The 25,339-nt window shown below is 31.5% G+C and overlaps 1 protein-coding gene across 6 annotated transcripts in view; it reads left to right on the top strand.

Annotated features, from left to right (window-relative positions):
* The window catches only part of LOC143145643 (cyclic nucleotide-gated channel alpha-3), a 289,694-nt gene that overhangs the window by 51,310 nt on the left and 213,045 nt on the right, over window positions 1-25,339 (top strand). For 5 of the 6 annotated variants that reach the window (XM_076309207.1, XM_076309209.1, XM_076309210.1 and 2 more), the window contains exon 2: window positions 23,064-23,192. The gene's annotated coding sequence lies outside the window, so the exon portion shown is untranslated. Of the gene's footprint in view, window positions 1-23,063; window positions 23,193-23,542; window positions 23,691-25,339 lie in introns of those variants that run through there. The other variant, XM_076309206.1, reaches the window with a different exon arrangement.

Here is a 25,339-nt window from a genome sequence, read left to right as displayed (position 1 = left end):
TCTGTCACAGGTCAACTTTAAAATCTCTTTATATCATGTCACTGTTTATATGTGTTAGATACACAGATAACTATAAATTATTACCAGATTTAAAACCGATACCTGTTGTTTGCAAATTAAATGTAAACAATATTTCTGAATAATTATCTAAATTATATGTATATTTGTTATTTTCACACTAGATGTATATTGTACATACTCTAGAGTGCACAATGGTTTGATACATGGTAATTTTTGGTCAAAATTAACTAAAAAAAATTGTATTCGTATAGATTAGTTAGTCGATTTGTAATCTCTTACATTAAAATCATTTTAACAAATACTTCGTTATAAAAAAATGTAAATAATCCCTAGTAAAGTAATATAATATTTAATAAGTAATGTAAACATAGTGCAATGTACTATAAATCTTCTGAATCTAATTTTAAATCATCTAAATATTACAGTGTAAATAAATCTTTGAATTCTTCGTCTAAATTCTCAGCATCATCATGGACAGTTATTTCTTTAGTGCTTGTTGCAAATGTAGATGTTGACGGTTCTGCGTGTTTCGTATAATGATCCTTGTTCGATTATGTATGATGACGAATACAGTAATGAAACAGCCTTGGAAGGTGTTTTTTTAACTCCTGCTGTTTGATCCTGTTTTATAAAGAAATATTTAACGAACACAGATCCCTTCCATATCTCGATTAAGTACGTCTTTCAAATTTCTTTTTCGACCAATTAAAATTTCTCCTAAATGTCCTGGAAATAAAATACAATGTTTGAGAATTTGTTTTTCGTGTACTAGAATTTTGTGTATCATGAAGAGTATTGAAATCCATGGGTATACCTTTTCAAAATATTCGACGAGGAGTGTTGTTATTATTTGAAGAGTTGCTACCTCCAGGTTTTGGTTTGTCAACATTCAACTGTAATTCTTGCCGGAATAGTGTTTGTATTTTTTTTCCGGAAAAATAACTTTTCCTTATTACCTTTCTGTTTTATTTGCTATTTCTTACTGTTTATTTTGTATAACTGTAAAACACATTCAAAAAATCTTATCCATGCATTTATGATATCAGGTATATGGTAACATGTGTATGTGTGTGGAGCAAATGAAAGGAAAAATTTACAACAAAAAGTTACAAACAATGACAATAAGAGAACATTTGACTGATACATATTTTCTAGTTAAATATTTTAAGGTTAATGGTATTGAAAATGAGATACAACAACTACCAAATTAGACCTTTTATTTCATTTAATTTTTCTGTACTTTTGTTTTACTTCTGAACGAAAGAAATATTTTACGTTGCTTTCCTATTACAACAATTTCTATTAATTGTGATTTCCGTTAAATCATAAAACATGAAGTGAGATACTTGTGTTTATATAAATATTGCTCAAATCGATAGAAATCAGTTTCGAAGGAAGCAATCTGTTCATATTGAACATGTTGTAAGTTTTCGATTAAAACGGTGACAATTAATTCTCTGTAATTTTAATATTTAATGAAAGAGATCAACAAAATCTCTGCTGTGTTGTATCTTAGCTGTTTTAATTAAAAACAGTTCCATGCCGTTTGTGTACTGCGAAATAAAATTCTGCAGCAAAAACATCGTCGCAGAATTCAGTTTTCCGCGTCACGGTTAGTTTGTGGTTAACTGGAACTAATAAAGTATACTTCTGTGGATTGCAAGAAAGGCAAAAAGGAAAACTGGCTCGAAAATTTCACCCGCTCCGCACTATGTTAATTACTGAAAAACAAGAATATTACGAACCGGTGTATTATTCCGCCAGTGAATCACTCTCCGATGTGGCTAATGAGAAGTTGGAGTTTAAAAACTGAAATGTTTTTGCTATTTACCGTCAGTCAAAAAGTTCCATTTTCCTCGATTTTTAGCGTTGTGTTTTCTACACGAAAATTACTCTTTAACGTTAACACGAAAACATTACCAGCTGTCATAGGTCGTTATTGATTAGTAATTTAAAAATGTAATTCAATGACTGCGAAATGAAGCTGGAATCTTTCCTTCTGACGTGAGTCGATGCTATTACTTTAACTCAAAGTTCGATTTCAAAATGCAATCTGACGAACTTATGTACATCTTAGTTTCGTGTTTTCGTTACATATTTTCAGAATCTCATAGATGGAGAAATCAATTACCATAAAAGATGTTTAACTTTTGAAATTTTCATTTTGTTCAAATTGAAGACTTTAAAATTTGATATTAGTCTTTCTGTTATTTTAATAATAGGAATACTGTTATCTCTAATCAGGAAATCTGTGCAATCTAACGATTCTGACTGTTTTAAAACAATTTGTCCCATGAAAAAATATACAAGTACACAAATGTTGAAAGCAGCGGCGGATTGGTGTGATCTAGAAAGAAGTTGTTTGAATAAAAATTACGTACTTTCGAATAATGAATTTAACCTTCCGAACAGTTTTGCAAAATATCAATTTTTTTAAAGAATATGTTAATGAACTTTCTTTATTAACGTTAATAAACTACTTTTTGTATCAGTTTGTCTGTCAGGATGATGTCGATTAAACTATAATTATATACAAAAATGTAGCTAACACATTCCTACAGCAATGTTCTAGTGTCAAGAATATAGTCGCAGTATCTTGTCGTTTATATGGCTGTACTTTGCCTTTGTCCCGCTCGTATAGTGTAGACTTACTTTAGCTGCTTTACGATAGGATTATTCTTTTTTCCTTTTTAATGCATACAATTTTGATGTAGAACGTATTATTGCAATAATCCTACTGCTCAATGCGGTAGGATTATTCTTTTTTCCTTTTTAATGAATATAATCTTATTAAATTATTATTAATATTATTATTATTATTATTATTATTATTATTATTATTATTGTTCACTGGGCATATTTAAATAGATTGTAAATAAGAAAAGAAGTTCTCGTGTCGTTCTGAAATTGCATTCTCCAAATTGCAAACCCTGAAATTCGATTTAAAATTAACTTGTATTACACTAATATTATCCATTGCAATATTCCACTGTATTCGTTCGTAAATTTGCAGGATATTCTCGGTTTGAATCCCTAACGTGGTTTCCAACTTACGTGAGCTTCCCATAGAGTTACCGTTTCGGAGACCCGTTCACCCCTCCCTTTGGAACCGAGGAGCTAAATGCAGGAGGGCAAACATCCGTAGAATCGAACTCAAAGGGTGCCGGTTTTACCTTTCACCTCGGAGCGAGTGAATATCCTTCATGTAGAGATGTCCAAAGATAAAGGAGACACATGAGGATTCTTCGCTACGGGAGGAAAAAGAGAAATGTTAAAAATCGAACATATCTTCTTGGTTATTCCCAGGTTTTATGTAAATTCACGCGATAATTCTCAAGATTTTTCGTCTTTCTGAAGTCCCTTGTCTTCATTTTTCTGCTCTCGGCTATCTGACGCTCGAGACAGTTTTCATCTTGGATATTTATTCTTTATTTACGATCCGAGAAAGGGCAGTAGGAGTTTTAATGATTCATTTTATTATTACAAGTGATAAATTGTGGAAGTTGAAAATTTACTCTGGCCCATACTAACGGGACTAAATGAATACTAAAATTATGTTTCGGTCGTTTTTCAACCTTTATTAAAAATTTTTATGTATAGATGTATTATCAAGAGTAATTTATTAAGAATATCAATAATTTGTTAATAATGATAAATGTAGTAATAACTATAATGTTGTTCTGTATATCTTGTTTAGAAAAAGCATACTAAATTTGAAGTTCGTACAGTTATTAATTAAATTGCATTTTTATTTCGATTGTTTACTTTATAATATGAATATTTTTCAACTTATTTTGTTAAAATCAAGTTTTAAATATTATTACATATAATGTTTTTTAGTGGAAATACTTGAAATTTTAGTCCTCATCGGTAAATAAATGTCTACAATAGTAATAAAATGTAGACCTTTATATAATGAAAAGAATTGAAATATCCGATGAAAAGGTTATATGTAGTAATAAAAGTGAAATCTTGAGACTAAATTGAGTTAAGAAATCAAACTTTTATTACTTTATTTCTCTATAAAACTACAATATAATTGCATCATTATCCTATTACAATTTAAATTGCTTTTAACTGACGATTTTAAAAAATGTATAATAAACGTTTATACATTTACAATAAACAAATATGCATTACATACTTTTATCTCATGTTAGATACTATTGACACACTAAGCTGTAAATGGTAAATACATGCATAATGTGACCATATTACTCCAAGATAAAAGTGGGATACTCGTACAAAAATAGACGACCTTTTGTGTTTAATTAAACAATACTATATGTGGAATATTGCAATGAATATTACTATGAGAGTATATGTATAAAGTTAATGTGATTTAATATTGATTAATAACGCTCAACGATACTCGACTGCTCCGACAACGACTTTCGACTAGAGACACACTGTTTTCTTCCAACGATACACTATACAACAATCCTCCTCTTCAGTCCTTCGGATTTAAGTTCCTGTAGCAGGATAACGATGTTCGAATCGATACCGATATCATCGATGATATTCAATCAATTCGATACCAAAGTACTCAGTAGGAAGTCTCGATGTGTATCAAAATTTCAAGTAATCGTTACCAATTTTCGATAACAATACTACAGGAATCGATACTTGTTTGATACTACAATGAAAGCTTCGATGCCTGTGTGATACCTTACAAAAGTATCGATACTCGTTTGAGACTTCTATGAAAATTTCAATATCTGTTTCATATCTTTCGAGATTTATCGTTAAATGTCTATCATCTAGCTCAGTTACTTGAATACGTTCGTGTTTAGTGTGATTTTCATTGCAAGAACCTTATGGATTTGATTAAAACAGTCATATAATAATGAAGTAAAAATGTACGAATTGAACTTTTTCAAATGCACCTCAAATTTGAGGTATGGTGAATCGTGGTTTAAAGGTAACACTATTCCAGAAAGTTTCAGAAAGTGGTGAGGATAATTGTGAAATAATTTGAGGAACAGGGTACCAAGCTGAAAGCTATGAAGAAATAGATGAAACGCAAACTTGTGGAAATATAGTATGTATTAGTGAAATGTCTTTCGGTGACGAAGACGATAGTTGTCATCACACGCAGATCCGGCTCAATTGATTTGTACCATTTGAGAGACCTATAACTTTGTCTTTTCCATACTCATACAATTGAGGCATTTGATTGTGCCTTGCGCAGCTACCTTTTCTCAAGCGGCACCAATCGATTGAGCCGGTTCTACACATTCCTGGGTTAAAAGTATCTACCTATGTATTTACTTGTTGAGTTCAGTTCGAAATTGGTCAGTTTTTTACAGTTATGTACATGCAAGCCACGTTATCCTAGAATTTAATAGAGATAATATCATAAACTGTTATCTAGAAACAGTATTAACGACATGGTCATTTCCTAGAAGATTTTACTAATAAACTCTCGGAATTTGCGAATTCTTATTCTCAAGTAATATGCATTCTATCAACAAATTGAAATAAAAATCGAAAATACTTCCATCAATTAGGCCACGCATCTGAAAACCCCATTAGCGATACTCAGCATCGTATTTTGTTGGAAAATTTGTGAATCAATAGGATTGTAAAATTCAACCAGTCGATCTTTCGTTAACGAAAAGTTTTCGATAATTTAGTTTCAATGTAATTCTATTACATTAATTTAAAGTATAGATAGTGTCAGTCGAATTTATGATTCATCATCTTACTAATACACCCAATCATTTGGTATTAAAGTTGATAAGCGATGATTCATAGATTATATTATATATAGTGTTCCAAACTATGGATCTATCCTTATTATAATAAACTGGAGGAGAGTGGTTTTCATAGAAAACTTAAAAGATTTTATTAACTAATTCGGATATGATCTATTGAATGATAGTAGTTTAAACCTCCAATCTCACTCTGTATATTATGTTTTTCCATGAAAAAAACATGTCTGTATTTAACGTATAATAATCTTCATACTAAACAGTAAGAACTAGTCGATCACGTTAGAAATTTTGTCAAGATAATACACATAACGAAAAATAAATGTTGACACTATTATTTTCCTTAGTTATATTTTTTTCATTTTTAACGTGTATTGTAACGAAAATTTAATAATGCAGAATTACTAAATTAATAATATGAAAGTTAGAATTTTTCTACCATAAATTTATTATTTAATGATTAGTGTCACTTTAAACATTGTGTTAGTTTTGCAGCTTCCTTTGATGTTTTTTTGTCTTCGTATTTTATCGAGGGTTTATTAAGTGGAAAGATACCTTACCGTTTCATCTTCGTATCCTTCCAAGAGTATCGATGAAGTACGAAGTAGTCTTTGTCAAGTTTTCTCTCAACCTACGTAACACATATCTTCAACAATTTCAGTGGCAAGAAGGATTATCTTTCAGTAAGTGTCTCTCGAGTATTTTGAAAAATGAGGACAGGCAGTTCGTGTAGCAGGATAACGATAGAAATGGGATCGTGATGTAGGCAATATACATATATATGATACATTAACTGTTATCGCTTTAAACATTTCTAAAACTGTGAAAGTGGAAAAAACTTTCCTTGGAAAAGGTACAGGAAAGAATCATTATCTTTTTTATTCAGAAGTGTTTAAAAAGCAAAAGTTAACGTGGTATGAACGTGGTATGACTTAAAGTAAGATTACGAAATTATAATAGATATTGCCAGAAATATAAAATGTTTAAAAATAGAATTTTGAACTTGCAGAGCGGATAGTAAAAGGCGGAAAAGAATCCTAATAAACATACGTTGAAATTTCTTGGAATTATAAATAATTCTCTCTTTTGGTTTTTGATAGTCATTCGTGACATAAAAATAACAAGTTACTTTACTATTTCTTCTTTTGACGTTTACAGAAGTGAACACTTCGTTCTTTAGATTCACGTACGGTTCGTAACAAAGAATTAACATATTATCATACTTCAGCAGAAAAATTTCAGTTGCATATTGATGCGATCAGTGAACAGAGAGCTATTATTTTACAGCTAGCTATGACATCATTTTATTTTAATCAAGAAATGGCAGAGATGCATTTCATATATGGCCTTGCCAATGGAAAACCCTGTAACCGCATGGAAACTTTGTGTGCACAAATATCCAAACCTAAAATACAATCTCATACATTTCTAACGACATTTTATCAACGTCTTTCTAAGATGAGTTAATAAATATGATATCGAGATCGAGAAGACAGGTCTGTTTCGATTCCTGAAAAGGAAATCCACATCTTTGGAGCAATTGAATAAAACTCACAAACAAACGCGAGGAGAATTTCAACAACAGCAGGAACGAGTTACTTTTTTGCGTGAAAATTTGTTCACGATCAATTTTTATACTCGTAGCATATTCAACGAGTGCAGGCACTCATTCCATTAGATTATTTAGCAAGAGTAAAGTTTTTAGAATGGATGCTCGTAAAACGTGCACTAAATGAACAGTTTATCCCGTATATTTTAAGCACGGACGAAGTTGCATTTATAAGAGACGGCATTATACATTTTTTCTCAATTATTCAAACATTCAAATCATGAATGTCAATTATACGAATAATCAACATTGATTTTCATTGAACGTATGGATGCGTATCGTAGCCGATTAATTACTAGAACTTATTATTTTACCAAGTCTGCTACCAGGCGTAACATATAATCATTTCTTTAGGCACATGCTACCACAGTTTTTGAATAACATGCTTTTTGGTGATAGTGCTTCAGTTCAATTTGCACTCAGCTTTCGGCAATATTTGAATTGGGATTTCGGTAAAAGATAAATTGAGCGTGGTAGAATAGTTGCATGCCCTCTCTTCGACCCCTCGATTTAAAATCCCTTGATTTTTTTCTATGAATATTTTTTAAAAGGGGTGGTGTACTGGTCTTCATTGCTAAATAACATAGACAAAGTACACGAGCAAATAGCAAACTCTTGTCGGACGGTACGAATGAAGTCAGAAATTTTTGAAAAGTTTCGAAATTCTCTCATATAAAGGAGCAAAGTGTGTATGGAAATGGACACGAGGAAAACCTTCTGTAAATATCAACAAAAGAAACATTAACACAATTCGATGTTTCTACATCTAGATTGAAACAGAAAATTATTCATAATTCCGAGAATATTAATTCGTCAATCCATGTTTTTAAGAACTTTTCTTTCTCTATTTGGCGACTACTATACGTTTTAAAAATCTTTCTTTTTTCTTAACACTCTGTATAATGGATTCTGATAAATATCTTAGATTCTGCATATGCGTTTCAAGAAACGTACGTATGTAGATGTATCACGTTCTACACGGGATAAGTAACGACCTACTTTTGAAAGTTAGCTGTCAGAACTCTAAGTGCTTCCAAATGCCAACTGACGAACGAATACTTACTGAATGCCAACTAACTGACCAATTAACTCTTAAGTTCGTCCGAAGGTATCGTGACCTCGTTTCTATTACGCCCTTAGCGCTCTTTCCTGAAGATGGCGTACAGCGATACTTTGGGACATTCAATTTCAGTAACAACGCCGAATTTCCTTCGAGTATCAGGATCATCTTCTGATGTATAATAGATCTGTGAGACGAATGACCTTCACTGACGAAACTTTAAATAGCAAATTTAATTTTTCCTAAGTTCATCAAATAAAAATTGCACGTTGAAATGCAAAAAGGAGAGTATGCAAGAGAAAATCAAATCTTGATTGGAGTATTTAACGTATTTTTTTTTTTGCGGTTTTGTTGATTCAAAACTACAAACATTAAGCATAATTTAGAACAATTTTTTATAAAAACTATCAAGAAATGACGGTAAATCATCCATCATAGTAAGACATGTTTCTAATGAAGGGTTCTGCGATGACAGAGTTTTTACAGAGGAAAAATAATTGCTTAAAATATAATAAATTATCTAATTTCTATCATTCCCGATTTCAAGACTAACGATTTCTTGCAAAATGGCGGACATTTGAATTCAGAATAAGAAATTTTCCAAAATTTTTATTCATTTCTCAGCTATAAAATAAATAGGAATGCTTGAAACGAAAAACTTGTACGATAAAGAATGATAAAGTATGATAATGTAAAAATGTAAGCAAATCGGTTTGAACGTTTTCGAAATATTTCAGTCACGCGTTGTACAATGTTTTGAGAAACAGAAGTTTCAAATTTGACACGCGTAATAACGTTTTTGAACTTTACATTGGATTCTCCACTCGGAGATCATAAAGCAAAAACCTCCGCAGACTTTACAGCCTCTAAAATGTTTTTTCCTTCTTATTAGCAATGAAAGCTGTTATTTCAAAAGTAAGAGTACCGTTATTTGTAGTTTTAGGAGCAATTTTCCATGTCATTGTTCAAGTTTTCATTAGTAATTTGCATGAATCTACCAACGGAACGTTCCCACGCAGTATCCATACTAAAATTCTCGTATAGTGGTCGAATAATACTCAAAATATCCCGAGGCAATTCTTTCTTGCCGAGTTTGTATAGTTCGATGGTATCAGTGGCTGTTGCGCGCTGTTAGATATATCATGACACGGAGCCTTCAGGACATTTTTCATGTTGTGATTCCGTATGTGTAAAACAACAGTGAACGAAATTGCACAAATCCTGTCTCTCGTCTTCCTTGCAAAATGATCATTTTATTTCATAAATAACCTTGTTCGAAAACCCTAATTCACCATATTAGAATTCTCATACTCACTTGTAACAGTATGGTAGTATGTAACAAATAGCTCGTTGCAAAACACAACATGATTAGTTAAACTTCCTTATATTTAAGGAACTCCAGAAATTTTAAAGACATTGTTTTAAAGGGCTAGTATTTGAGAAAAGATTGTTACATTTATATTCTACCAATACGACTTGCAATTTTTTTCAGAATACATTTTATATGCAGTCTGAATTTTTAAATTTAACGAAAGTTAAACAAGTCCATATGTACTCGATTATGAAAAAAGAAACCGGTATTTAATTTAAACAGTAAAGTAAATACGAAATATTTAAGAAAGCAAACTTGCGATTTTTTTAATCTTCAAGTGTAGGTATATATTCTCTCAAAGTAGAATGAACTAGGGGAAAGCAGGATTGTTTGTTTGGTTTGAAGACACGCAGATGTTTTCAAATAATTCTTATGCAATTGTAATGCATTGCAATCGAAAATAGAAGAATTTACTCGATACATGTGTCGATATTTTCATTTATTTACAAGAAAACTTCTAAGTGTACTCTTGTCAATAGAATGAATATATTTATAGCCTTATAGTGTTATTTCACAACAAACATATAGAAGTTTAATGTGTGTAATCTAATCAATAATGACAGATAATGACAGTAAAAATATTTTAATCATGGCATGTGGTAAAGTTGAATTTAAAAATTAAATTTTAAACTGTATAAAACTTGCTCTACCATTGGTACTTTCAACGTATTCAATTTTTATTAATTATCGTACCTGTCATTTACATAATTACTTTTGACAACTCTCCGTGTAACTTGTGAGTTTCTATGAGGAAACTATAAAAAGAAACGAAAGGGATGTTTTTCTTGATCAGAGATCAGAATATATGTCGGTACAAGTTTAAATAGAGTTCTTTGTGTGCTCAGATTTTGTTACTATAGCTTGTTCAACTGTAAAATTACCGTCACTTTGAACCACACCGTTAGAGCTGTGTTAACTTGGCATTGTCCATCGAATAATGGTACAGTTCAAATTGATGTCACGTTTGGAATATTCTACCAAGTTTCCCTTGTAGTGTACACTCACTAACTGCTTTTAGTGAACTACACGATGGATTATGCTTCCGTTAGATAGTGTTGTAAGTACATTCGGTACACGGTACCTTGTATACATGTCGAGCTTGCCGAAATATTTCAGTCATAGGTATGAAAACGAATGGTAAGAAAAAAATTACTTTACACTTTTGCCGTAAAAATGGTTGTACACATTTATTTATTAATCGTAGACACATTGGGTTTAAATTATGTCCGAAGCATACATATTTTCGTGAAAGAAACAAATATAAAAAGGAAATCGAGTAACTTAATTTATAGCATCTTACTGTTGAATTTTATTTCATCGAGTAGATAGTCTTTGAATAATTTCATGTATCTTAGATACTGATTCAACATTTTTAAACATTTCTATATTTAATCTTAGAATAAGATTATACATTTAGATCTTTAAATACCTAGGTACGTTAAGCACTAAATGCATTCAGACATCTACGATTGAAAAACGAAAATACAGAAATTATTCTGAGTCTTTAGTGTCAAACACAAATGAAGCAGAATAATCACAAGACTGTGAATATCTAGACTTTTCGCTCTATTTGGACGAGTATTGTTAATTAACTTTAATAATTTTGAGTAGCATTCAAAAGCTAGAAGATCCAACAATACTCCAAAAGTATTCAAATGTGCCATTCGTAGCCTGTAAGAATATTTTCATTATTTTTTATCAAACTCGGTTCGACCTGTCCAAGTTTCAACTTTCTCTGAGCATCCGCGAAAAAAACATGTATTTAGGTGAGAGTATGTTAAAACCAATTAAAATTGAGGCGGTTTTCTCATTATGTAACACCTACAAAATTGTATGTAATCGTTCTGCAAAAAGACTGCGAAGTCACGTTACACAGGAAGCCCTTTGTTCGAGGAAACCGTCCTGTGACATTGCATAAGTCTTTTCGCTGCGTGTGGGCTCGCAATGCGGTAAGTGCCGTTGAGAACAGTAGCTACAGTTGGACAATTTCCCAGAGTGAGTTACCTGATATTTTCCAGGTCGGAACAGCTGTACTCTACTCTTTGCAATTTAGAAAATTCTGAATGCTGTAATGATGATTCCAAAAACTACATGGTTCTCATCGACACTGTGTAAAGTAAACTACATAGCCTTGACAATATACAATACAATTAACCAATTTGTCATTCTGCATATATTCTATAATATTTTGTGCACATTTTTTCTTTATATTTTAAAATATTTTACTCCATGCTGCATGTTATTTAAATTTCATTTTCTAATGTATACTGTATGTTTTACATACGTCATTGATTTTGACATAGTACTTGTATCTATTCGAACGATTCACATCTTACATGTATATATACATTATTAGACAAAAATGCATTAAACTATTAGTTAAATTTTTAAATTGATTGAATTATGATAAATATGACGAAGCAATATTTGATGATTAGAAGCATGAAATGGTTGTAACACACAGTGAAATAATTATTTATAACGTGGTACAGAAAAGTAATTCGTAATTGCATTTAAGGTGTAGGTATATTAATAGACGTCATTCAAAATCACTTATATATAATATATAAGTTTCATGTATCAAAATTAATTATTGGAATTCATGTGACTGTGTCGTAAAATTGTTCATTTTTTGCGTTATCTACACGAGTGTTGAGTATTTATGATAGACGGAATTCGTAGAGAGGCAATTCTTAAGTTGTAATATCGTGTTAGTAACAATGTATACGTACGCGCATTATTGCTTAGTTGATTTGAATAACTACATGCTGTTTTCATTGTTCTAGCTTTATGTATTTGTAATGTTGTGATTGTTTGAAAAGGAATTGTGCTTACATAACTAGTAAGAAATTTTTATTTTCAATTATCTGAAAGACCTTTAGATTATAAATCCAGTCCATATTGTGTGGCTTAAAGTAATATATTTCTCACATTTATAACAAGACAAAAAATGTTAACAATAATCCATACCGATATTGAACTTGGCTATGATTATGATTTTTTATTATAGTTGCGTGAAAAACGCTGAAGCTATAATTTAGTAAACTAAAATTAAAAATACATATGGAAAAATTGTATTTGTTTCCACTTCTTTACTTATTGTTCGAAAAAAATGGGATTTTATTTCGACTGATAGTTATTTCATAATTTTTTTTTTAAATCGTATAAACAAATATTTATCATTGTGCTAAATATTCACCGTGACAACTTTTTTACAAATGTTATATTCTGTGATCGTTGGATAAGCAAACTTTTATAAAAATCTATGGACAAATTGCCATGTTTGCTTCATTGCAAAAAATTCGGAAGTAGAGAAACAATTTTTCATCCACTTTGTTTATCTTCACATTTTCTCGTATTTCAGATGAAATTTTCTCATCAGTTTACTCGACGTGCCATTTCGTATGCAAATAATATCCTACTTGTGTTCCTTGTGTGTGTAAACAAACTTACATTGTAAAGTATACATTTCAATTGAAGCTGATCAACTTGGAAAATTATTTTCTTCGTAAAATTAAAATTGTACGATACAGATGATCAGTCAGCGTACGGTAGAGCGTTTAATGGTTCTTCGCACTACTCTCGAACGCACTCTCATCAATCGATATCATCTCATACGTGAGAGTACTTCACTTTTCCGCTAGGAGGTTCCTTCATAATTTGGAAGCCTGAATGTTATAATACATCGTACATTGAACGACACGTCTGTATGCCTTTTTACACCAAATGTCAAAAGTCACTGACTTTCACCTAATATTAGAAATGGAAATTTAAAATGCAATATTGTAAGATAAAGAAATTAGCTAGCTTTTTTGACAGTATCTGAAATATCGATGTACTTTGTTATATTCAAAGATCATCTGCATCCTTAATATGCTTTTGCGAACGTCCACGTGTATTTGTCAATTCTTTAACACGAAAGAAAACATTTAACCACGGAAATATTTAATATTAAAATAACTTCAAACCAAACAAAAATCTAAGGTTCGAGCAATAAAATTTCTAAAAAATCATGTTCTAAAATTTGAATACACAAAATTGTACGTATCTTGTGTAACATTGTGTATAAGTATGTATATAGACGCTTAAGCTTCTTGAGAACATTCTTTTCAATAATACTTCCTTCAACGTCGAAAACGTTCAGTGTTCCATAACTTTTAAAGCGTAGCAATTTTCTGATATTTCAATTATGTACATATATCGAATTCTTCGTTCTTCAACGAAGTAAAGCGACAGCGCTGAAAAGAACCGACTAAGATCGAACACGGATCCGTGTTTCAACTTGCGAAAGAGTGTCTTATTGTATCCATAGAAAGACATATCATCCTGAAATTCAGTCGTGGGGCGTTCGGCTTCGAAAAAGTTTGCAACAGAACTGGAATCGTTGCTTGAAAAATAGTATTTCTTTATCGATCCAGGCGGTGTGCTGTTGTGCGGATAGAATTTACGCTTTCTCACGAAACTACTCTAGTGGTGATAGTAAATCAGAGAATTTAATCAGGATAAAGGTTCGACGGTGCAGAAATTTCATTCACTGTAGCAAAGGTGGATGCGCGCATAAACTGAAAATGATTAACCAGAAAGCCCCCCTCGTGAAGTTTGCCAATTTCGTAAAACGGTCCACGCTATATAAAACGTTGAATTATCTATTAACTGGTAATATCATTTTCATAGAAAAAAATATTCAACGTTTAAAAATCAATTTCGTAACAACAGACTTTTTTTTAATTAATATTAAAATATTTCGTTCGTACTGTGCAAAATATCAACCAAGGGTCAATATACAATACGAAATGCATGTGGAAAAAGTGTCACACACTAAAAATCTCCATTCATAAAATTTGGGAATTTCCTGAACTGAAATATGTATGTACAATCATACGTTTCTTAAGCATCATGTTAGTTCATTTTCTGAAAGAAAATCTTGACGTGAAATTGTAAAAATCGTATTCAAATAATCAAAATGAGGATACGTATTCTGTTCTTTTCGTTGAATTCTGTCTATTTTGAATAAACTACCCATTTTGTGTCTATCAAAGCATCTTCAAATCATTACACTACCTTCATGTTTCATCGTGGGCATAACATACCGGGACAATAATTATTCGTTGAATTTCTGACGCGCAAAAGCACGACATATATTTTCAAACAATTCGAATTTCGATTCGTGCATCCATAATAATTTCTTTCCAATCTGCTATTGCCTAATTTACATATTTTTCGGTTCATTGAAGTCTTTTTAATTTATTTTTATGTTAAAAGAGTTTTATATGTATGTGAAAGAGCAAGAATATCAAAATGGATAAAAGAAAGATGGAGACTCAAGGAGGAAAGAGGATGTGTGACAGAGGAGGTATCAGATTGTAGGAAGGAAAAGGTGAATATAGGTAATTGAGGAAGTAGAGAGATATTACAGAATTTACAGGGAAATTAAAACGGTAGAATTACCGAGATATTTGTAGAAGAACGGAAAAGAGAGGAACATGATAAGAATAGCGAATTTTAAATTAGGAAATGAAACGAAGAAAGAAAAACAGTGGAGACGGAGAGGAAAATAGAAAATATAGAACACGTGTATGTGTGTGAGTGGAGGACCTTAAGTTTTCAAACATTTATTAATGTGTTCAATAAATGATTAGATAATAAAGTTCCTTTTCTGTTACAACGACAGTTATGATTTGCTCTTTCATATTTTCTAGAGTAGTAAACGAATTTTCATAGACCTTTCTTCTAAGGTCATCTCATAACAAATAAATTAACGATATCGAAGCAGGTGACCTTACAATTTAAATAACTGGAGAAAAAAATTCCTTATCGATTTATATTTCATTTCGAGCCCACTCATAAAATGTCATTCGGCTTTGAAAATCATTTCTGTGAAGTTTCCGGAAGTAAGATTAATAATACAGCATTAACACTAGACATATAATCAATTTCATAAGTTCCTTTCTAACATACTGGAATCTATCGGTAGTTCTAGTGTTAACAAAAGCATGGTACATCTATGAGCTGTTATTAATCTAAACTTGGGTGTTAAAAGAACTTTATACATTGTAAAATTACGATGTAAATTTATTTTCCAAAACAGTGTAGAGTTTCGTTTGCCATATAAATATTTATACACACACACGCGCGCGCGCGCACACATATATTTATATATTTATGTATTAAACGAATAAAAACTTATATAAGCCTTTTTATAGTCTATGAAAGTCACAAAAATATAAAACAGCAAACACTAACATGATTTGAATACGTAATTAAAAATATGTAGTTTCATTATTACATATATGTTTATGGAAACAGAAAATAAAAATGTTTCATAAAACTGAAAACAGAAGTTATGTTGACACTATAAATTATTATATGTTTCACTTTGTTACAAGTGATCAGTAAGAGGTTTGATATCCTTTTACTCAAATAAATAAGAGGGGGACATAATTTGATGTGATTCATTTTTATGTAAGCGCTTGCATAAAGATCATACGAAGATCAAGTTTATTTTTTTAAACAAAATCATATATAAGGATCGACTGAGAAGTAATGTATTTTACATTCGCGTATAACTTGAAAATAAAAGAACGTACGGAGTAACATACGTATGTTGCCAATATGTAAATAGTTATCAGCGTGTAGCTACATTTATCGTCTACAAATGTGCAAAACGTTATTTTGGTTTGTTTAATTGTTTACGATTAATTCGTTTCGCACTAGAAACAAGTAAAGACTCAATGTCATTGCGAGTGAAGCAAAAAGTAGCAATCGAATTTTAACCGCTCAAAATTTTAATCCAACTGACATTCATTGTCGCTTACAAGCTATTTATGGAAATGAAATTATTGACCGAAGTACAACGGTTCATTGAACATCACGGTTTCATGAATTTGATACGGGTAAAGCCAAATTTTTCACAATGGACGGTCAATTTCCGTGATCGACGTAGACCATCAAAATCAGATGGATGAACCGATTGAAAACGATCGTCGTTCGAGTTTACATTGAGACATCGAGGAAATTGAAAAGACGACATTAAAAAGACGGATAAATATAAATTCGATCGAGTTCGTTAACCACACTGCGTTCGAATATTTTCCATTTGTGATGTTAAGCGACGAATTGCGAATTATACGTGTGTCGTGTTTCGTAAATCGATAGAATTGATCGTGTTGGAGTAAAAATAATATTAAACTATAGACGTCGCGCGTAATTCTTGAGATTCCAATGAAGTTGAAATTTCAACACTTGTCGCGCTTAACGTACTCATCTGATTCGCCACTCGTGTCAGTAATTTCCACTTCTTTCTATACCTCGAGAGGGACCTTAAGGGCATTCATTTCACTTCAATGACGAAATGAAAAACTTGTCACGCGTTAGAAGAAATGTAGGTATATCTTTAAATAGAGATTATGTTGAAAAGTAAATAGATATGCTAAAGTCAATGAACTGTACTTACATTTCTATTTTGAGTTTCTTAAATACGTCTGTTTGTTCTTGAGATATACTCAGGGGTGTATCATTTTTCAGCCGACACTCGCATTTTTTATTACGTTGAACAATCCACTTTGTGGTTCGATATAAGACAATATTAACCTACTTATATAAAAAAACCATTAGTTTTAAAGATATTCTAATTTTAATTATTCGAAGAGGTATAACCAAAACTATCGCGATAACTCCAAAAGTAAGAACTTTAGTGAAGATTACTCCAAATGAAATCTGTATAGTTCCATGGAGAGCATATAGTTAAGTATTCGATTTGTTACTATCACTTTCTATTTGCCTAAATCTATTGCAGTGTACGTACGATAGTTGTACAGAGCAATCATATTCGATAATAGTGTTACTGCTTGTGTATAGTCAATAGTGACTGTGTTAGTGTCTCACAAAAGCTAGCCCCGTACACATGTACGGTCCTAAACCAGCATAATGGAACCACCCAAGTAATACCCAACAGGCAGGGCTTTTGGGAACAGGGATATCTCGTCCAAAAATGTAACAAAGAGAAACCTGGCAAACAATAATACTGCAACCAATAAAACTTGCGTTCACGTCATGCAATTCGAAACCTATACCACTAAAGAACAAGCCACAATTATACTTTCACAATTGGAAAATAATAAGACCCAAATGAATTAAATTCTAGAATCTCCAACGGATGAATTTGTACGTACCTAGTAAATAAGGAAAGAGTAATCTGACTAATTGCCAACCACAAGAAGATAACAAAAAACAACAACTCAATTGAAATCAGACCTTTGCTGACATCAACACAAAGAATAATACTACGTATCTAACGTTTCTCTAGCAATACCCACTACAACGAAAGAAGATATATTCAAACGAAATAATGTAATAGGTTGTTCTATATAGTACTATTGAATAAGTTTTATCAAACGACAAAACTTATTAAGCAACCTGGTATAACTTCGCTCAAAAATATCCTTTGCAAATACAGAAGTGACCAACCCAGAGTACACCAACATCCTAAGTTTTAGAAGGCACATTTATATTAATCTTGAAGATACCAATGAAATACCAGACTGTCCAAATAACAATAGATAACATGACATAATGTTTTTTCATTACAATTGATGAACTAAATTGTTCATTTATGCAAACAGGAGAATCATACAACGAAACAATGCCCGTATAAGTCCATCACAAATCTGATCAAGACTACCACACAAACACAAACATAGTTTACTACATACTCTGTCAAATCACAAAACCGTCGATAAATAAGAATACCTTAGAAACTGACTTACCAATTGATAATCTAGAAGAGTTACCGACACAACCATCAACAGAACCGCCAAAGATTCAAACTGGTGCAAAAAACCCTTATCACTATCATCAAGTGATACCCGACTTAACGATATGAAAACAGATCAAACAATCAATCCATTCCACCTCTATCTATTAAAACTATTAAAAGAGTAATTATCTCTAAAAAAAAAAAAAAAAATTACAAACCATACCCCAAGCATTGAGTCCCGAAAAACTGGAGGAAGTGCTAGAGCGAGCAAAATAAGTTTTAAACTACTACCAACTGACATATATTTTAGAAAATTGTTTCAAGCAGACTGATGAAAAGTTGCATCGAAATTAGAAGTCTAAATCCACATGTTTCACGAGAATGAAGAAAAATAATGCTACCCAATATTCTTGGTACAAAGAGCAGTATCACTGCACTTCGTCCGGGATCTACTAATTGGACTCATCGATGAAGCTTATCTAGCTGATCCTACCTAAGGCGTGATGCTATTAATCATTTGAACAGTCTGTTTAAACTGCGTACTAATAAACTATCAACTAATTAGAGACTTATCAAACGATTAATAGCGTCGCGTCTAAACCAGAGCCAACTAGATAAGCTTTATTGATGAGTTGAACCATCAGCTCTGGGATAAGAAAATGCAGTTGTGTTGTACCAAAAATATTATTTATTGCATAAAACACAGTTTTCTTCTTCTAGTATAGTGGCAGTCTTTAGAATGGTATGGGAGCCTATAAAAAGTAAACAGTCCAAATTTCTTTTGATATCTAAGAAGAAGTAGGGAAATGATCATTTGTAGGAGAACAAGTATTTATCTATCGATCGTATCGTTGGATCGAGTTTCGAAACACGAATCTTTTGTTTATAGTTAAGCGACCATCTGTTTCAATCATTTAAGCTATTCAGACTATTAGCGATTCTTTTCCTCTTAAGTATCATAGTTCACAATGATTAATGCTTATATATTCTGTAATTTTTGTACGCTAACAAAAGAGAATAAAGAGAGAATGTTCTGTTAGAAGCACGTCAATAAGTTTTGCATAGATTCATATGTTACATACTAGTTTTATTAAAGGCTTACCTTCGAATAAAGATAAGAAACAACATTATTTATCCAATATTATTATTCTCTATTATAGGCTATAAAATTAACTATAAAATGACATTATTCGGTTCAATTGTCAGACTACCCTCAACTTACCCTCGTATCAAGGTATGAATAGTTTTGTATGAAAAAAGAAGTTCCTCCAAAATCTATTACAGTCCATCACATGTTTCCAATTTGAAGATTAATTTCATTTAATATATTTGTATAATTTAAATTGATCAAACTATTGTAACTCAAAATATTTTATTGCATCGTACTTTTCAATCCATAGAATGGCAAATGCCCTGAAACATTATGCACATGTATAATAAATTTTTTAAAGCGTTCTATATTCTTTAACTTACCTCCTACATCGAAACCATATTTTGCACGCGTACATTTGGCACGACTGGCGTAGCACAAATATGAGCAGTGTTTGAAACCAAATGAGTATTTACTCTTACAATAAGTACAGAGTTTGTAATATTATGCTATCAAAGTTTAATTAAATTTCTGATTAAATATTCCCCGTTAATATTTGGCAATGCAAAAAGCTTTATATATTTTTAATAAACGATGTCTAAAATAATTGTTTAGTTCCTAACGATTGAAACTTTACAAAATATGAATGCACCTCGTAAAATTATTACTGTCAAGTAATCGTTGCTATGAAAATCCTGTTTTGTAATTCTACAAACGTTCCACTTACTGTCACAAAGTTAACGTTTATTCTGTTTAAATTATTGCTCCATAATTTATACTTCGCTTCATTTTTGACACCGGATCACGACAACAAACTGTAATTTATACAGAATTTTTCATGTATTACAATTGAGTTGAAATTCGAATAGAATTTTTATAAAGGATTGTAATTTCCTATGGAGGATAACTTTATCATAATTGACTGTAAAATGAAACAATTATTAGAATGTTGGTATTTAATACAGATTTTAATAAAATAGCTTCAAAACTTTTTAATCAGCGAACAAAATATTTCCTACTAATATAAATTATCATAATGTTGTTTATTCAATATTTTAAGTGTTACGTCAATCAAATTAACAAATTATTAATCTTGTCTAAATATTATCGTCAAGTTTGATTGTATACGACGACATTCAATTTCTCCTTTCGGGAAATACAGCATATATTTATTAAAAGCTGAGTTTGTCCTACACGCTGAGAGCTGATCTCATTATTCTCGTCACCGTTTCTGATTCACTCCTACCTTATGAAGGCAAGAGTGAGATAGAATGAAAACGAGGCAGAGTAATTGTAAGCGAGCTCGAAAAGGTATGAGTCAGATGAAACATTGATACTTTATCTCCATCCTCTGAATGCCTCATACTTCATTCCTCGCATGGAATGTTTTATATATTCGGTGTTGTTTCTCACTTTCGGTCAAATTGATTCACTCTTATTCCATCTCGCTTTTTTCTTCGGTCAGAAAGAAAGGATAAACGAGCACTCGTTGAACATCTTCTCTTTACATTCTATATATCACGCGTCGGTTTCAAGTTATGGGTTCTCAACGAATAAATACTGTACTGCATGTTAAACGTGTTCTCTTCGGTAAGTTTCTGGTTATCACGTGGCTGCAACGCTAGATGGTGTTACTGCATGACGTGACGTAAATAGATGCAGACTCGCAATGGCGTCATCACATAATAGAGCAGTTCGTACCTTCTCATACATTTTCACAGCTCCATAATATTAAAAATTTAAAACAGACTTCCAATTCAAGGATTAAACTGTTACCCATGAAATATAGTTTTCGTAAATTAAATTCAATATATGGTATCTATATCTTGAATACTTTATTTAAACGACATATATACAAACTTACGATATACGTTTCATAGATCAGAAAGTGTGGAATGTGAAAAGCGTAATCATACGTATTTAATAAATAATAATTTGTTTCTTTGATCGATGATCCATTTTAAACTTTAAATATCGTGGAATTATGGGACAGAGCATTTCTTATCTGCTGCATAATATTTTTGTATCAAGAAGAAGTTAAAGTAATGTCTAGCAAACCGTATTCCTTTGAAATAGAAAATATCCGCATAATTCATTATACATACAATTTCTAAATTTAATATTTAAACAGATGCTCTCGAGAAGTCGAACGGTTCACACGATGGTTAATGCAACGTTAAGCAGCGAATAAAAAAAAATATTTGAAACAAAAATTTGCACAAGAACACTTTAGTGGAAGATTCTACTAAATTTTTAAAATTGAAATATAGTAGTAGACGTGCACTATTAACTTCCTACGTTCTTCTTAGTGCCATTTACTAAATTAGTTGTAATTATTAAGGGGGGACACCACTCTGAGCTGTCAAAGATGGATAAATTTTGCGAATTTTTTTCTATATGAATAGATAAAGATCGGTGATGAAGATCAATGGCGACAGTAGCGAGACCGAGTGAAAGAGAATACTGCGTTATTGGTGCAGTCTTCTCATCAAATGTTAGCTATTAAGAAAGAGATAATTTCGTTTTTGTTTAAATACTATCACTAATTCGATAAGTTGCTCGTAATGAAAAAACGAATACAATTTAGTACGTCATATAACCATTAATATTTTGAAAATTACTTATAGCAAAAATACCTAATTTGTATTTATTAAAAATAATATAAATCCGTTTATACTCCTTTCTATCTAAATAAATTCTACATAATGACAGTTTACACAAAAAGAAGTTGTACTAAAATTGAAACAAGCATAACCTTTACATTTTTTTACATTATAAATCATAAAAATTATATTTATTTTAATACTAACATAATTTGAAAAGGAATACGAATGGTGTTAATTAATGTTTCTTTAGTCGTAGATCTTACGAAGACTAAGTGAAACATCTGACCAAATACGACACACAATTCTTTCCTGAATTGATCTTTCTTTCCTCTTATCGTACATTTGGTATATAATCTGAGTTTTAAGAGTATAATTGCGAGTAAACAAATCCATAGATACTTCTTTATGAAAAGAAAAATTGTAGAAAAAGAAAACTTTATTCAATGTCTAAATACACACACACGCAAGATATGTACAAGGACACAATGGTGTATCAATGAATCTGGGTGATTCGAAGACTCATTGTTTTACCTGGAAAATCAAACTTCATATTTACTTTTATCTTATTATGTAATATTTTATATCAGTGATTTTATTTGTAGAATGTTCTTGTACAGAGCCCTCAAAGCGACCAAAACCGTTAAATAATAATAAAAAATGATTTATTTCAATTTTATATTTCCCCGAATATAACATATTTTATAAATTTTCAATGCCGAAGGATTTTCTTGTCTATCGTCCGATTCGATGTCTTTGCTAGCAAAGGCAAAACGATAATACGGTTATTAAACTTAACCGATCATCTAATTATTCTAATATGCAACTTCTTCTTTCAGATACCGCACCACAATAGGATCTTCAGAGTGGACTGTTGATTATTGCGACTGACATCGGCGAGCTGAACAACAACGAGGAGCAACGAATTCGTCGCATTGACTAGTTCAAGGAGGAATAAGTGAACACGAGTGAGTTTCGTAGCTAGAGACACTTGTTGCATGTCGGCTGTCTTTTAAGAATATCACCCGGAGTGTGTCGTCAACGCAAAGGGATTAGACAACGTCCAAAAGAAAGGGAGCAAAGCGTTCGTGCTGTGAATTTCTGTTGATGTCGCATTCTTCGATGTGACTATAACTAGCCTCTGGTACATCTCTATGACATAGTTCACGAAAAGTGTGTTCACGTTCCAGTTTCAAAGCTCGTCCGTTAACAGAGTGTAAAAACATCTGTGTTGATCGTGCCGTGTCGATCGCCGATTAACGTGTTCACGTGGTTTTGCCAAATATTCGTGAAATTCTTGTCGCGCATGATCCAAGAAATTGTAGTCGGGGCAAACAGAGAACCTCAATGTAATTACATACTCAGGCCAGTGATATCGGTCGTGCTTGTATTTATGTGTACGTTGCTATCGTTGTTGGTTCTCCTAGTCGGTAGACGATCGTTAGAGCGACGGATATTCCCGAGCGGTGAGTTCAGATACGCTGTTAATAACCAAGAAAAATTTAATAGCTTTTTAGAGTCCAGGGATGGCAAATTCGAGAAACTTTCTGCGACTGTTATTAACCGATGCTTGATGCGCAATCCCAAAATATCGTGTTTGTAAGAAACTACATATGGACTGAATGTGTATCTAAAACACTAACACGTTCTTGCTTAATAACGAGTCCAATTTCTTCCATTAACTTGATATTGTCTTGATATATTTTCTATATACTAATTTTTCGGTGTACGATATAGTTAGCAATTTCCATACTTGTCGAATACGGTGTACTAGGGTTCGTAATTTTGAAATGATTTCTAAAAGCAAGATTTCTAAAAAAATATTCAGTTATTTGATTTACTGTTTGCAACACATCTTAAATATACTTATCTCCAGGATATAAATTATGAACTGTTTGAAATTTTGATATTTACTATCTTTTTAATCTGTAGATATTATATTTGTGCTCATGAAACGCATATTTTTAATTTAAAATTGATGCCATCGTGTAAATGTTCAATATTCTGCAAAATCTGAAATTTGTACTACATTCACAATCGTGATAAATGAAATTCTATTTGAATAATCATTTCAGGTGATTCTCCATTGACAAAACATCTCTTTCTTTCAGATTAAATTGTATTAAAATGGTCATTATAACTTTCTGTTATATAATCTTCAAAGTACGAGGAATACGCGAGTAAAGTTTTGAAGCAATCAGTTTGATCAATTTTTTAAAGAAAAATTTTAAAAGTACCTTGTTTTTTTATACTCTAAAAATGAATGTCTCCTACAATGGATAAAAGTACTTCTTCGTTTAATCTTTGCGTATCAAATTTTCATGTAATTAATTTATGATTAATTTTCAAATTTAAACAAAACTTTTGAATATAAGCTTTCCAAACAGTGTAAAACTACATCCGATAATCATATTAAAATAATAGAATTGCAATGACGGTGAACCCTCTCTAATCCGGTTGCAGTTAATCCGGATGCTGGTTAATCTGGTAAATTTCCTACTTTAAAAGACGCATAAAATATAGGACGACATAAAAATTATTCTGATTAGGGCTGGGACTGTTTATCGAATTTCTCTGGATTCAAATATTCGAGCAATCGAATACTTATACACTCGTCGAATATACCTAATGTACATCTTTGAGAAATAATAATGTTTATAGATCTAGACATTCGTAGTAATCATATACTTGTGATGTGAACCATAAAGTTATTGTTTCTTTTTAAGCTTTATTTTTATTTGAGTTTTTATATACCTTATGAATCTGCACAAAATTGAGATTTTCAAACAAACACACTAACGTGTTGGAATTTTTTAGATGCAAGCAGCTTCTGCTTGCAACGATTATGTTTTTATTTGTCGATAGAATACTTGATAACAGAGGATCATACAACTGTAATATTTACAAAGCATTTAATTACTTTGTGGGAATAAATGATAAGGAACAATCTGGTTTAGTATATAAGAAGTAAGAATATTTAATAAAGATGGTATGCATTAATTACTCATAGGCAGAATTAAGGCACCTTCCTCCTTCGATTTGCCACGTGCTCGTCAAAAAGAAACCATTATCGTTGAATCATGCGATACGAAGGAAAAGACAGTGCATAGCCTTC

The sequence above is a fragment of the Ptiloglossa arizonensis genome, chromosome 4 (assembly GCF_051014685.1).
Source record: "Ptiloglossa arizonensis isolate GNS036 chromosome 4, iyPtiAriz1_principal, whole genome shotgun sequence".
NCBI classification, from domain to species: domain Eukaryota; kingdom Metazoa; phylum Arthropoda; class Insecta; order Hymenoptera; family Colletidae; genus Ptiloglossa; species Ptiloglossa arizonensis.
The sequence above is the reverse complement of the archived record's forward strand: the minus strand, read 5'-3'. Positions and strand labels throughout refer to the sequence as shown.